At 54.4% G+C, this 10,938-nt stretch overlaps 18 non-coding genes and 2 pseudogenes across 18 annotated transcripts; all 20 read left to right on the forward strand.

The window, feature by feature from the left end:
- The first annotated feature begins 91 nt into the window (after nucleotides 1-91).
- On the forward strand, nucleotides 92-282 carry LOC121682439. The gene has a single exon (XR_006022560.1). It is a non-coding gene; the product is annotated as a U2 spliceosomal RNA (small nuclear RNA).
- A 355-nt stretch (nucleotides 283-637) lies between these two features.
- On the forward strand, nucleotides 638-751 carry LOC121680602. The gene has a single exon (XR_006021751.1). It is a non-coding gene; the product is annotated as a U5 spliceosomal RNA (small nuclear RNA).
- Nucleotides 752-906: 155 nt separating this feature from the next.
- On the forward strand, nucleotides 907-1,097 carry LOC121682446. The gene has a single exon (XR_006022565.1). It is a non-coding gene; the product is annotated as a U2 spliceosomal RNA (small nuclear RNA).
- A 357-nt stretch (nucleotides 1,098-1,454) lies between these two features.
- Nucleotides 1,455-1,568, forward strand: LOC121680608. Its single transcript, XR_006021752.1, has one exon. It is a non-coding gene; the product is annotated as a U5 spliceosomal RNA (small nuclear RNA).
- Nucleotides 1,569-1,723: 155 nt separating this feature from the next.
- On the forward strand, nucleotides 1,724-1,914 carry LOC121682452. The gene has a single exon (XR_006022566.1). It is a non-coding gene; the product is annotated as a U2 spliceosomal RNA (small nuclear RNA).
- Nucleotides 1,915-2,269: 355 nt separating this feature from the next.
- Nucleotides 2,270-2,383, forward strand: LOC121680612. Its single transcript, XR_006021753.1, has one exon. It is a non-coding gene; the product is annotated as a U5 spliceosomal RNA (small nuclear RNA).
- A 155-nt stretch (nucleotides 2,384-2,538) lies between these two features.
- On the forward strand, nucleotides 2,539-2,631 carry LOC121684734 (annotated as a pseudogene).
- Nucleotides 2,632-4,187: 1,556 nt separating this feature from the next.
- On the forward strand, nucleotides 4,188-4,369 carry LOC121683538. The gene has a single exon (XR_006022819.1). It is a non-coding gene; the product is annotated as a U2 spliceosomal RNA (small nuclear RNA).
- A 355-nt stretch (nucleotides 4,370-4,724) lies between these two features.
- On the forward strand, nucleotides 4,725-4,838 carry LOC121680617. Its single transcript, XR_006021756.1, has one exon. It is a non-coding gene; the product is annotated as a U5 spliceosomal RNA (small nuclear RNA).
- A 155-nt stretch (nucleotides 4,839-4,993) lies between these two features.
- On the forward strand, nucleotides 4,994-5,184 carry LOC121682456. The gene has a single exon (XR_006022568.1). It is a non-coding gene; the product is annotated as a U2 spliceosomal RNA (small nuclear RNA).
- Nucleotides 5,185-5,557: 373 nt separating this feature from the next.
- LOC121680621 lies at nucleotides 5,558-5,671 on the forward strand. Its single transcript, XR_006021758.1, has one exon. It is a non-coding gene; the product is annotated as a U5 spliceosomal RNA (small nuclear RNA).
- Nucleotides 5,672-5,826: 155 nt separating this feature from the next.
- Nucleotides 5,827-6,017, forward strand: LOC121682462. The gene has a single exon (XR_006022569.1). It is a non-coding gene; the product is annotated as a U2 spliceosomal RNA (small nuclear RNA).
- Nucleotides 6,018-6,391: 374 nt separating this feature from the next.
- On the forward strand, nucleotides 6,392-6,505 carry LOC121680627. The gene has a single exon (XR_006021760.1). It is a non-coding gene; the product is annotated as a U5 spliceosomal RNA (small nuclear RNA).
- Nucleotides 6,506-6,660: 155 nt separating this feature from the next.
- LOC121682464 lies at nucleotides 6,661-6,851 on the forward strand. Its single transcript, XR_006022572.1, has one exon. It is a non-coding gene; the product is annotated as a U2 spliceosomal RNA (small nuclear RNA).
- A 371-nt stretch (nucleotides 6,852-7,222) lies between these two features.
- On the forward strand, nucleotides 7,223-7,336 carry LOC121680633. Its single transcript, XR_006021761.1, has one exon. It is a non-coding gene; the product is annotated as a U5 spliceosomal RNA (small nuclear RNA).
- A 155-nt stretch (nucleotides 7,337-7,491) lies between these two features.
- LOC121682469 lies at nucleotides 7,492-7,682 on the forward strand. Its single transcript, XR_006022576.1, has one exon. It is a non-coding gene; the product is annotated as a U2 spliceosomal RNA (small nuclear RNA).
- A 355-nt stretch (nucleotides 7,683-8,037) lies between these two features.
- On the forward strand, nucleotides 8,038-8,151 carry LOC121680637. The gene has a single exon (XR_006021763.1). It is a non-coding gene; the product is annotated as a U5 spliceosomal RNA (small nuclear RNA).
- A 155-nt stretch (nucleotides 8,152-8,306) lies between these two features.
- LOC121682479 lies at nucleotides 8,307-8,497 on the forward strand. The gene has a single exon (XR_006022579.1). It is a non-coding gene; the product is annotated as a U2 spliceosomal RNA (small nuclear RNA).
- A 376-nt stretch (nucleotides 8,498-8,873) lies between these two features.
- Nucleotides 8,874-8,987, forward strand: LOC121680642. Its single transcript, XR_006021764.1, has one exon. It is a non-coding gene; the product is annotated as a U5 spliceosomal RNA (small nuclear RNA).
- A 155-nt stretch (nucleotides 8,988-9,142) lies between these two features.
- LOC121684573 lies at nucleotides 9,143-9,315 on the forward strand (annotated as a pseudogene).
- The last annotated feature ends 1,623 nt before the right edge of the window (nucleotides 9,316-10,938 follow it).

The raw sequence follows: 10,938 nt of genomic DNA on the forward strand, positions 1-10,938 counted from the left end.
TCCGCTTTTGCTGGCCCCGCCTCCCCCCGTAACCATGTGAGCGCGGGGGGCGTCGCTAGAGGGGCCGCCGCACCCCGTGCAGTTGTGGGGTATCGCTTCTCGGCCTTTTGGCTAAGATCAAGTGTAGTATCTGTTCTTATCAGTTTAATATCTGATACGTCCTCTACCCGAGGACCATATATTAATCTGATTTTTGGAACAGGGAGACGGAAGAGGGGCTTGCTCCGTCCGCTCCACGCATCGACCCGGTATTGCAGCGACTCCGGGAACGGTGCACATTCCTTTGACTGTGTAAGAAAAGAACCAACCCAGTGGAACTGACTGACTGACTGACTGACTGACTGACTGACTGACTGTGATGAAATCCTCCTTAGCAGAGCAGACGCAGCAGCAGGAGTCCTTGCCAGGTGTTTTGGCCAACCGCGCCACCTCCCTTTTCGGCCCCTTTTGGGTTTTCCCGCCCTTTTACTCTTTTTTTTTTTTTTTTTTTTTTTTTTTTTTTTTTTTTTACACATTTAAATTTAAAGGGGATGTTGATACTGCAGTCTTGTTGCCACTGGGCAACGCCTTGGAGTCACCCTCACGTCCACGACCGGCGCCGTTCATGCTCTCCGTCCGGCGTGCCCTGTGGCAGCCATCGCTCGGGTTTCTCTTCATCTCGTACAAATCTTTCGCCTTTTACTAAAGATTTCCGTGGAGGGGAACTGCCCCGAGTTTACGGTATTTTTGGAAGCTCTGCTTCGGCGGAGCTGCACCTGCCTGTCCAAAGTCAAGCGTCGTGGTGTTTTGTTTTGCGGCGGCGGCGGCGGCGGCGGTCCGCTTTTGCTGGCCCCGCCTCCCCCCGTAACCATGTGAGCGCGGGGGGCGTCGCTAGAGGGGCCGCCGCACCCCGTGCAGTTGTGGGGTATCGCTTCTCGGCCTTTTGGCTAAGATCAAGTGTAGTATCTGTTCTTATCAGTTTAATATCTGATACGTCCTCTACCCGAGGACCATATATTAATCTGATTTTTGGAACAGGGAGACGGAAGAGGGGCTTGCTCCGTCCGCTCCACGCATCGACCCGGTATTGCAGCGACTCCGGGAACGGTGCACATTCCTTTGACTGTGTAAGAAAAGAACCAACCCAGTGGAACTGACTGACTGACTGACTGACTGACTGACTGACTGACTGTGATGAAATCCTCCTTAGCAGAGCAGACGCAGCAGCAGGAGTCCTTGCCAGGTGTTTTGGCCAACCGCGCCACCTCCCTTTTCGGCCCCTTTTGGGTTTTCCCGCCCTTTTACTCTTTTTTTTTTTTTTTTTTTTTTTTTTTTTTTTTTTTTTTTACACATTTAAATTTAAAGGGGATGTTGATACTGCAGTCTTGTTGCCACTGGGCAACGCCTTGGAGTCACCCTCACGTCCACGACCGGCGCCGTTCATGCTCTCCGTCCGGCGTGCCCTGTGGCAGCCATCGCTCGGGTTTCTCTTCATCTCGTACAAATCTTTCGCCTTTTACTAAAGATTTCCGTGGAGGGGAACTGCCCCGAGTTTACGGTATTTTTGGAAGCTCTGCTTCGGCGGAGCTGCACCTGCCTGTCCAAAGTCAAGCGTCGTGGTGTTTTGTTTTGCGGCGGCGGCGGCGGCGGCGGTCCGCTTTTGCTGGCCCCGCCTCCCCCCGTAACCATGTGAGCGCGGGGGGCGTCGCTAGAGGGGCCGCCGCACCCCGTGCAGTTGTGGGGTATCGCTTCTCGGCCTTTTGGCTAAGATCAAGTGTAGTATCTGTTCTTATCAGTTTAATATCTGATACGTCCTCTACCCGAGGACCATATATTAATCTGATTTTTGGAACAGGGAGACGGAAGAGGGGCTTGCTCCGTCCGCTCCACGCATCGACCCGGTATTGCAGCGACTCCGGGAACGGTGCACATTCCTTTGACTGTGTAAGAAAAGAACCAACCCAGTGGAACTGACTGACTGACTGACTGACTGACTGACTGACTGACTGTGATGAAATCCTCCTTAGCAGAGCAGACGCAGCAGCAGGAGTCCTTGCCAGGTGTTTTGGCCAACCGCGCCACCTCCCTTTTCGGCCCCTTTTGGGTTTTCCCGCCCTTTTACTCTTTTTTTTTTTTTTTTTTTTTTTTTTTTTTTTTTTTTTACACATTTAAATTTAAAGGGGATGTTGATACTGCAGTCTTGTTGCCACTGGGCAACGCCTTGGAGTCACCCTCACGTCCACGACCGGCGCCGTTCATGCTCTCCGTCCGGCGTGCCCTGTGGCAGCCATCGCTCGGGTTTCTCTTCATCTCGTACAAATCTTTCGCCTTTTACTAAAGATTTCCGTGGAGGGGAACTGCCCCGAGTTTACGGTATTTTTGGAAGCTCTGCTTCGGCGGAGCTGCACCTGCCTGTCCAAAGTCAAGCGTCGTGGTGTTTTGTTTTGCGGCGGCGGCGGCGGCGGCGGTCCGCTTTTGCTGGCCCCGCCTCCCCCCGTAACCATGTGAGCGCGGGGGGCGTCGCTAGAGGGGCCGCCGCACCCCGTGCAGTTGTGGGGTATCGCTTCTCGGCCTTTTGGCTAAGATCAAGTGTAGTATCTGCGCTTGCCAAGAAGAAGGCGATGTCACTGGGGGTGGGTGCTTGCACCCTCCGGCTGGAGTTTCCGGTGGATTTAGGTGTGGAGGTGACCCGTGGCTTCGTGGCAGAGAAGATCCTGAGGGATGAGCTGGGGCTGTCTGGAAAGGAGGTCCTGTGTCTGCAGGCTGCTCGGCCGCCTTTTCAGTACGAGGTGACGTTTCGGGAGGTGTCCTTTCTGCATGCGACGATGAGGCGATGGCAGGAGATCCGGAAGCGGGATGACGACAACGTGCTGTGGAAGTGCGGTTGGGAGTTTGGAGAGGAGATGTACACGGTGGTGATCCATGTCTTCAACCCGCACGTGCTGGAGAAGGACATCAGGTCGTTTTTGGAGAGGTATTGTAGCCGGATTGCTGAGGGGGAGAAGATCGTGGACGAGTTTGGATTTTGGACGGGGAAGAGGAGGTATCGAGTGACGTTTCATCTGCGGCCGAATGGAGAGTGGATGATTCCGCCTCATGAGTTCGCGTTGGGGGCAGACCGCGGCAGGTTGTTTGTGCCTCAACTGCCGAACACTTGCTGGACTTGTGGACAGCGTGGACATTTGCGGGGTGAGTGTAAGGCTAAGCCGTGCTATCGGTGTGGGACTGTGGGGCATTTAGCCAATGTTTGTAAGGCTGCAAGGACTTGTAATTTGTGTGGGAAGGGGGACCATTTGTTTGTGTCATGTCCGAAAAGGAGTAGTTATGCTGGGGTGGTGGCTGGTGGGTCTATTGCTGTGTCTGGTGGTGGTGGGAGGCAGGTTGCTGGGGGTACTGTGTTGCAGGTTGTTGCCCCGGCTCCCAAAGTGGTGCCGGTGGCAGTTTCGCCTGTGTTGGAAGGACCTGGAGGGACTGGAGGCACGTTGAAGGATGCGCCGCATGGCCGCCAAGATGGCCGACTGGGAGACAAAGGGATGGGGAAGCACATGGCTGCCATGCAGACGGTGGGAGGAGTCGCTGCCGAGGTGGAGAGGAAGACGGTTGGAGATTGGGCGGAGCATACCGAATCGCAGGAAGTGGAGATGGCAGGTATGGCGGAGATGGCTGGGAAGCGCCCCCTGGAGGATGGGGGTCCGGATGACACTCCGGTGAGGCGTCTGCGGACGGGGGCGTTGGTCCCCGGTCCTTCGTTGCCCCCGGAGGCCGGGCCTGGTACTGCGAGTGGTCAGGTGGTGGTGGAGCCGGACGGAACGGATAGCTCGGCGGGCTCTGTGCGGGAGGTGTTGCCTGCTGGGGGGGTGGTTTCTCCCACCCCCCCTGCCCAGCTGGTGGGATGGGATGTGGACAGCTTGAAACGGACTTTGGGTATGGAATAGTCGGGTCCTGGTGGTGGGGAGGAGAAGTGATGGGGAGGTTGTGTTTGTGCTGGGTTGATGTATGTTTTGTGAGGGTTGGGGTGGATTAAAGTTTGTGGGGGGGTTGGTTTTTGCTGTGTTTGGCCGGGCCTGCGTGCCTGGGCCCGTGTGATTATGTGTTATTGTTTATGGTGGCAGCCTCTAGTCTAGCTTAAATTAACTTCCTTCTGTATCTTTTGTGTGTTGTGTGTATTATATGTGTATCTCCTGTGTGTTGTAGTTTCAAGGCTGCTGTGCTCTGTTTATATTCAATAAAAAAAAAATCTGTTCTTATCAGTTTAATATCTGATACGTCCTCTACCCGAGGACCATATATTAATCTGATTTTTGGAACAGGGAGACGGAAGAGGGGCTTGCTCCGTCCGCTCCACGCATCGACCCGGTATTGCAGCGACTCCGGGAACGGTGCACATTCCTTTGACTGTGTAAGAAAAGAACCAACCCAGTGGAACTGACTGACTGACTGACTGACTGACTGACTGACTGACTGTGATGAAATCCTCCTTAGCAGAGCAGACGCAGCAGCAGGAGTCCTTGCCAGGTGTTTTGGCCAACCGCGCCACCTCCCTTTTCGGCCCCTTTTGGGTTTTCCCGCCCTTTTACTCTTTTTTTTTTTTTTTTTTTTTTTTTTTTTTTTTTTTTTACACATTTAAATTTAAAGGGGATGTTGATACTGCAGTCTTGTTGCCACTGGGCAACGCCTTGGAGTCACCCTCACGTCCACGACCGGCGCCGTTCATGCTCTCCGTCCGGCGTGCCCTGTGGCAGCCATCGCTCGGGTTTCTCTTCATCTCGTACAAATCTTTCGCCTTTTACTAAAGATTTCCGTGGAGGGGAACTGCCCCGAGTTTACGGTATTTTTGGAAGCTCTGCTTCGGCGGAGCTGCACCTGCCTGTCCAAAGTCAAGCGTCGTGGTGTTTTGTTTTGCGGCGGCGGCGGCGGCGGCGGTCCGCTTTTGCTGGCCCCGCCTCCCCCCGTAACCATGTGAGCGCGGGGGGCGTCGCTAGAGGGGCCGCCGCACCCCGTGCAGTTGTGGGGTATCGCTTCTCGGCCTTTTGGCTAAGATCAAGTGTAGTATCTGTTCTTATCAGTTTAATATCTGATACGTCCTCTACCCGAGGACCATATATTAATCTGATTTTTGGAACAGGGAGACGGAAGAGGGGCTTGCTCCGTCCGCTCCACGCATCGACCCGGTATTGCAGCGACTCCGGGAACGGTGCACATTCCTTTGACTGTGTAAGAAAAGAACCAACCCAGTGGAACTGACTGACTGACTGACTGACTGACTGACTGACTGACTGTGATGAAATCCTCCTTAGCAGAGCAGACGCAGCAGCAGGAGTCCTTGCCAGGTGTTTTGGCCAACCGCGCCACCTCCCTTTTCGGCCCCTTTTGGGTTTTCCCGCCCTTTTACTCTTTTTTTTTTTTTTTTTTTTTTTTTTTTTTTTTTTTTTTTTTTTTTTTTTTTTTTTACACATTTAAATTTAAAGGGGATGTTGATACTGCAGTCTTGTTGCCACTGGGCAACGCCTTGGAGTCACCCTCACGTCCACGACCGGCGCCGTTCATGCTCTCCGTCCGGCGTGCCCTGTGGCAGCCATCGCTCGGGTTTCTCTTCATCTCGTACAAATCTTTCGCCTTTTACTAAAGATTTCCGTGGAGGGGAACTGCCCCGAGTTTACGGTATTTTTGGAAGCTCTGCTTCGGCGGAGCTGCACCTGCCTGTCCAAAGTCAAGCGTCGTGGTGTTTTGTTTTGCGGCGGCGGCGGCGGCGGCGGTCCGCTTTTGCTGGCCCCGCCTCCCCCCGTAACCATGTGAGCGCGGGGGGCGTCGCTAGAGGGGCCGCCGCACCCCGTGCAGTTGTGGGGTATCGCTTCTCGGCCTTTTGGCTAAGATCAAGTGTAGTATCTGTTCTTATCAGTTTAATATCTGATACGTCCTCTACCCGAGGACCATATATTAATCTGATTTTTGGAACAGGGAGACGGAAGAGGGGCTTGCTCCGTCCGCTCCACGCATCGACCCGGTATTGCAGCGACTCCGGGAACGGTGCACATTCCTTTGACTGTGTAAGAAAAGAACCAACCCAGTGGAACTGACTGACTGACTGACTGACTGACTGACTGACTGACTGTGATGAAATCCTCCTTAGCAGAGCAGACGCAGCAGCAGGAGTCCTTGCCAGGTGTTTTGGCCAACCGCGCCACCTCCCTTTTCGGCCCCTTTTGGGTTTTCCCGCCCTTTTACTCTTTTTTTTTTTTTTTTTTTTTTTTTTTTTTTTTTTTTTTTTTTTTTTTTTTTTTTTTACACATTTAAATTTAAAGGGGATGTTGATACTGCAGTCTTGTTGCCACTGGGCAACGCCTTGGAGTCACCCTCACGTCCACGACCGGCGCCGTTCATGCTCTCCGTCCGGCGTGCCCTGTGGCAGCCATCGCTCGGGTTTCTCTTCATCTCGTACAAATCTTTCGCCTTTTACTAAAGATTTCCGTGGAGGGGAACTGCCCCGAGTTTACGGTATTTTTGGAAGCTCTGCTTCGGCGGAGCTGCACCTGCCTGTCCAAAGTCAAGCGTCGTGGTGTTTTGTTTTGCGGCGGCGGCGGCGGCGGCGGTCCGCTTTTGCTGGCCCCGCCTCCCCCCGTAACCATGTGAGCGCGGGGGGCGTCGCTAGAGGGGCCGCCGCACCCCGTGCAGTTGTGGGGTATCGCTTCTCGGCCTTTTGGCTAAGATCAAGTGTAGTATCTGTTCTTATCAGTTTAATATCTGATACGTCCTCTACCCGAGGACCATATATTAATCTGATTTTTGGAACAGGGAGACGGAAGAGGGGCTTGCTCCGTCCGCTCCACGCATCGACCCGGTATTGCAGCGACTCCGGGAACGGTGCACATTCCTTTGACTGTGTAAGAAAAGAACCAACCCAGTGGAACTGACTGACTGACTGACTGACTGACTGACTGACTGACTGTGATGAAATCCTCCTTAGCAGAGCAGACGCAGCAGCAGGAGTCCTTGCCAGGTGTTTTGGCCAACCGCGCCACCTCCCTTTTCGGCCCCTTTTGGGTTTTCCCGCCCTTTTACTCTTTTTTTTTTTTTTTTTTTTTTTTTTTTTTTTTTTTTTTTTTTTTTTTTTTTTTACACATTTAAATTTAAAGGGGATGTTGATACTGCAGTCTTGTTGCCACTGGGCAACGCCTTGGAGTCACCCTCACGTCCACGACCGGCGCCGTTCATGCTCTCCGTCCGGCGTGCCCTGTGGCAGCCATCGCTCGGGTTTCTCTTCATCTCGTACAAATCTTTCGCCTTTTACTAAAGATTTCCGTGGAGGGGAACTGCCCCGAGTTTACGGTATTTTTGGAAGCTCTGCTTCGGCGGAGCTGCACCTGCCTGTCCAAAGTCAAGCGTCGTGGTGTTTTGTTTTGCGGCGGCGGCGGCGGCGGCGGTCCGCTTTTGCTGGCCCCGCCTCCCCCCGTAACCATGTGAGCGCGGGGGGCGTCGCTAGAGGGGCCGCCGCACCCCGTGCAGTTGTGGGGTATCGCTTCTCGGCCTTTTGGCTAAGATCAAGTGTAGTATCTGTTCTTATCAGTTTAATATCTGATACGTCCTCTACCCGAGGACCATATATTAATCTGATTTTTGGAACAGGGAGACGGAAGAGGGGCTTGCTCCGTCCGCTCCACGCATCGACCCGGTATTGCAGCGACTCCGGGAACGGTGCACATTCCTTTGACTGTGTAAGAAAAGAACCAACCCAGTGGAACTGACTGACTGACTGACTGACTGACTGACTGACTGACTGTGATGAAATCCTCCTTAGCAGAGCAGACGCAGCAGCAGGAGTCCTTGCCAGGTGTTTTGGCCAACCGCGCCACCTCCCTTTTCGGCCCCTTTTGGGTTTTCCCGCCCTTTTACTCTTTTTTTTTTTTTTTTTTTTTTTTTTTTTTTTTTTTTTACACATTTAAATTTAAAGGGGATGTTGATACTGCAGTCTTGTTGCCACTGGGCAACGCCTTGGAGTCACCCTCACGTCCACGACCGGCGCCGTTCATGCTCTCCGTCCGGCGTGCCCTGTGGCAGCCATCGCTCGGGTTTCTCTTCATCTCGTACAAATCTTTCGCCTTTTACTAAAGATTTCCGTGGAGGGGAACTGCCCCGAGTTTACGGTATTTTTGGAAGCTCTGCTTCGGCGGAGCTGCACCTGCCTGTCCAAAGTCAAGCGTCGTGGTGTTTTGTTTTGCGGCGGCGGCGGCGGCGGCGGTCCGCTTTTGCTGGCCCCGCCTCCCCCCGTAACCATGTGAGCGCGGGGGGCGTCGCTAGAGGGGCCGCCGCACCCCGTGCAGTTGTGGGGTATCGCTTCTCGGCCTTTTGGCTAAGATCAAGTGTAGTATCTGTTCTTATCAGTTTAATATCTGATACGTCCTCTACCCGAGGACCATATATTAATCTGATTTTTGGAACAGGGAGACGGAAGAGGGGCTTGCTCCGTCCGCTCCACGCATCGACCCGGTATTGCAGCGACTCCGGGAACGGTGCACATTCCTTTGACTGTGTAAGAAAAGAACCAACCCAGTGGAACTGACTGACTGACTGACTGACTGACTGACTGACTGACTGTGATGAAATCCTCCTTAGCAGAGCAGACGCAGCAGCAGGAGTCCTTGCCAGGTGTTTTGGCCAACCGCGCCACCTCCCTTTTCGGCCCCTTTTGGGTTTTCCCGCCCTTTTACTCTTTTTTTTTTTTTTTTTTTTTTTTTTTTTTTTTTTTTTTTTTTTTTTTTTTTTTTTTTTACACATTTAAATTTAAAGGGGATGTTGATACTGCAGTCTTGTTGCCACTGGGCAACGCCTTGGAGTCACCCTCACGTCCACGACCGGCGCCGTTCATGCTCTCCGTCCGGCGTGCCCTGTGGCAGCCATCGCTCGGGTTTCTCTTCATCTCGTACAAATCTTTCGCCTTTTACTAAAGATTTCCGTGGAGGGGAACTGCCCCGAGTTTACGGTATTTTTGGAAGCTCTGCTTCGGCGGAGCTGCACCTGCCTGTCCAAAGTCAAGCGTCGTGGTGTTTTGTTTTGCGGCGGCGGCGGCGGCGGCGGTCCGCTTTTGCTGGCCCCGCCTCCCCCCGTAACCATGTGAGCGCGGGGGGCGTCGCTAGAGGGGCCGCCGCACCCCGTGCAGTTGTGGGGTATCGCTTCTCGGCCTTTTGGCTAAGATCAAGTGTAGTATCTGTTCTTATCAGGTGGACTACCAGAGACAGCGATGGCGGTGTCGGAGGCGAATGTGATGGAGGTGGTGCCGAAGCATGCAATGCAGTTTTGGATCCCGAAGCTGCGGAGGGAGGAGTTTTCGAGGGAGCTTTTTGGAGCGGCGATCGTGAAGGGGCTGCTGGGGGCAACGGACAAGGAGGTGCTGTGCCTGCTGCCGTCGACGTTGGGCTACGACGTAACCTTCCGGTCGCCGGTGGACATGTTGGTGGCGGTTCGGCGGTGGAAGGAGGCTGGGGAAGGACTACGAGTCAACAGATTGGAGTTTGGAATACGGATGAGGTTTTGGCGTCCGATGAATGTCGTGGTGGTCCAGGTCTTCAACCCCCACGTGCTGGAGGAGGATGTTCGGTGTTGGCTGGGACGGTATTGCACGGAGGTACCGCAGGGACGGCGTGTCGTGGACAGCAACGGCTTCTGGACGGGGAAGTGGACGTATCACGTGCTGTTTCGGTCAGAGGGGAATCGCCAGGTGCGGCCTCCCTTCGCCTTCAGTTTGGGGCCTGACAGAGGGAGGATTGTTATTCCGGACTTGCCAAGTGAGTGTTGGGGTTGTGGGAGTGCGGGGCACTTGCGGAGTCAATGTACTGTGCTGGCTTGTTTGCGGTGTGGGTCTAAGGAACACTTGGTGAAGGACTGTAAGAAGCTACGGGAATGTTCTTTGTGTGGGGCGACGGACCATCTTTTTGGGGGCTGTGAAAAGCGGAGGAGCTACGTGTCGGCGCTGGTGAAGGGCTGTGAGTATTGTGGAGGGAAGGATCATCAGCCTGCGGCTTGTGCCAGGTGGAAGAGTTTCCAGGAGGCGGAGCGGCTGGTACGCCAGGGGGGGGATCCCACTGTGCCGGTGGGGGCCTCTTCTGTGCCCGCGGGGGTGAAGACGGTGCCTGTTGGTGCGACGGTGGCAAGAGCGAGTGGAGTGAAGGCGCCTGCGGCGTCTCTTGGTGGTTCGGGAGCAGGGCAGCGAGGTAGCCAAGATGGCTGCTTGGTGGCTACGGCTACGGCTAGGCCGCATGGCAGTCAAGATGGCCGCTCGGTGACTGGTGCTGGTGGGCGGAGTTTGGACGACTGGGCTTCTGCTTCTGCTTCCCAGGAAGCGGAGATGGCTGAGTCGGCGGTGAAGGCGTCGGGGGCAGTGAAGCGCCCCCTGCAGGACGGGAGTGAAGGTGGTTCGCCGGGGACTCCGGTCCGCCGGTGCAAGGGTGGGGGCGGGGTCTCCGTCTCTAATAGGTACGAGGCCCTGCTGGTGGAGGACGGTGGTGATGGGTCCATGGAGGTGGCGGCGTCTAGTGGCGAGGAGGAGTCGGACGGGTCGACAGGCTCTGTGAGGGAGGGGATTTCTTCCCCTTCCCCCCCTTCTTCGGGGGACTTGCTTGGGTGGGATGAGGGGAATTTGAAAAGGACTACTGGGATGTTGGACTGATTGGGGTTGTGTTGGGTTGTTGATGTTGTTGTTGTTGGGTTGTGTTGGGGTGGATTAAAAGTGTACTGAGGGTGGACGTGTTGGTTTTGTGTTTGTGTGTCTTGACATTTTTTTTGTTTTTGGCTGGGCCTGTGTGCCCGAGCTCACTTGTGTACCTGGTTCCTTGGGGCCTGCGTGCCCATTTTACCACAGCCTCTAGTCTAGACTTCACTTCCTTCTGTATCTTTTGTGTGTTATATCTTGTGTTTGTTTTTCAAGGCTGGTGGGACTACTGTGCCGCATAGGACCAGCACCCCCTG

The sequence above is a fragment of the Alosa sapidissima genome, chromosome 1 (genome assembly GCF_018492685.1).
Source record: "Alosa sapidissima isolate fAloSap1 chromosome 1, fAloSap1.pri, whole genome shotgun sequence".
Lineage (NCBI taxonomy): Eukaryota > Metazoa > Chordata > Actinopteri > Clupeiformes > Clupeidae > Alosa > Alosa sapidissima.